The sequence below is a fragment of the Hipposideros armiger genome, unplaced genomic scaffold (genome assembly GCF_001890085.2).
Source record: "Hipposideros armiger isolate ML-2016 unplaced genomic scaffold, ASM189008v1 scaffold_84, whole genome shotgun sequence".
NCBI lineage: Eukaryota > Metazoa > Chordata > Mammalia > Chiroptera > Hipposideridae > Hipposideros > Hipposideros armiger.
In genome coordinates, this window is record NW_017731434.1 from 4,101,547 (window position 1) to 4,104,061 (window position 2,515).

Here is a 2,515-nt window from a genome sequence, read left to right on the forward strand (position 1 = left end):
AGTGATTAAAGGATTCTATGTTTAGCATATCTATGCCAAATACTACTGATTAAATTTTTTGTTTTTTTCAGAATTATCTGCATTGTAAATATATTTAGTAAATGAATATTCAGGATGAATGCATATTTTTATTTTATTTTTAAAGATTTTTATTAAAAATGTAGCTAACATACAATATTATACGAGTTTCAGGGGTACACCATAGTAATTCGACATTTATACACCTAAAGAAGTGATCACCATGATAAGTCCAGCAGCCATCTGACACTGTACCACTCTATCACAATATTATTGCCTATATTCCCTCTGCTGTACATTACATCCCCATGACTTATTTGTTTTATACCTGGAAATTTGGACCTCTTATTTGCCATCACCTTTTTCCTTTTCAAAAAATTTTAAATTACAATTGACATTCAACATTATTTCATATTAATTTCTGGTGTACAGATGAGTGGTTAGGCATTTATATAATTTAATAAGTGACTCCCCTGACTAGTCTAGTACCCACCTAGCTCTATACATAGCTATTACCATATTATTGACTATATTCCCTGTTTTATTTTACATCCCTGTGATTATTTTGTAACTACTAGTTTGTACTTCTTAATATCTTCACATTTTTCACCCTACCCCCCAAACCCCTTTTTCTCTATCACCCCAATTAATCTAGTACCCATTTGACACCATATGTAGTTATTATAATATTATTGACTATAATCCTTATGCTATACCTGACAGTTATTGTATTCTTTACTTCTGACTGGTTCTTTTTTGTGGTTTCTATATTATGCTTGCTATCTCTTTGTTGAAGTTCTCACCAAGTTCTTTGAGCATCCTTATAACCACTGTTTTGAACTCTGTATTTGGTAGGTTGCTTGTCTCCATTTCATTTAGTTGTTTTTCTGGATTTTTTGCCTATTTTTTCATTAGGGATGCATTTCTTCGTTTCCTCATTTTGGCTACCTGTCTGTTTCTATGTATCAGGTAGATCTGCTATGTCTTCCAGTCTCAGCTGGGTGGCCTCATGTAGCAGGTGCCCTGTGGGGACCTGGAACAATCTTCCTGGTCACCTGCTTTGGATGCTCCAGGAGTGTCCCCTGTGTATGTTGTATGTGCCCTCCTGTTATAGTTAATCCTTGATTGCTATTTACATGTGAATGGTGGGATTGACCCTCAAGCTGATATGCTGTGGGGTTTGGCCACGTCCACAGCTTATGGGCTGCTGTGCAGGGAAGGTTGGGGTGGGGGAGTGCTTACCTCACTGAGTGGGATTCGCTCCAGCAGGCTCTGGTTCCTGTTGAGACCACCCTTTTTATGTGCTTCTTGTGGGGCTAATTGGGTGGTGCTCTGCTGTGGTCTGAAGCCAACCTCCAAGTATGTTTGTTCTGGGGCCTCTTGGGAGGGGCTCTGGTACAGGCCAAGGTCACCCACTGCCTGTGAACAGCCAGGGAGTGTCTGGTAAAAGCTACAAAACAATCCACAGTGTGTTTGCTGCCTGTGCTAAACCTGAGGCACGTGGGAGAGAACATGCTGCAAACCAATGATGGCTTCCACCAGTACTCAGCCTGGGGTAGATCTGCAAAAAGCCAGGATACTCAGAGGCCTGCTGCCTCCTGCTGGCTCCCTTAAGGTTCAGCCACTGATAAAACCTCATGTGGTACGCAAGTTGAGTAAGGCACGGTCTCAGGGCATCACTAGAGTGGAAAGAGTCGTGGTCACCACAACTCTTGGTTGGTGCCAGTAGATTCTTGTTTGGTGCCAGTGCTGGGCCTGGAACTACTCCGCAAAAGTCTCAGAGCACATGGAGGCCAGTCGCCGCCCATCTGGGGCCTGCAGATTCCAGTAGTTTTCCAAGGAAGAGTGTGATGCAGGAGGGGCTGGCTGCTCTTGGAGAAAGTGCCTCTGGCATTGGGGCACTTGTGTGGGGCAGGGTTTCAGTGAGTCAGCAGGACAGAGCCCAGGAGCTCACCAGGCTAATGAGATTCAGGTTTGGCTGTAAGCGTAGGGGGAGGGCTTAATACATTAAAGATGGCAGCTGCCTACTGGCTCAATGGGAGAAGGACCTCACACAGGGAAAATGGCGGCTGTCCTCCAGCCCTCACTACAAAGGTACACATCTCAGTCTGGCCCCCACCCCTGATGTCTCCGACGCCCCCTGAGTTACTATCCCTCCACTGGAGCTCAAGGTGAGTGCCTGCGAGCAAAGGGAGTCCATGCTTGGGCTGTTTCAAAGGACATCTGGGTTTCCCTCAGCCTTCCATCCACCCCGAGGGGTCGAAATCCCCACTGTTTTTCACAGCCAGATGTTGTGGGGGCTCCCCTTCCTGGCACTGGTACTCTGGGCTGGGATCCTGGTGTGGGGGGCTGGGGTCCCTTGTTCCCCCGTGGGGAACCTCCACAGCTGAGATATCCCTCATGATTCTCAACCACCACATGGAGGTTTGGGGCCTATTTCACGTCTCTTCCCCTCCTACCAGTCTAGATGTGACTTCTTTATATCCATAGTTATAAA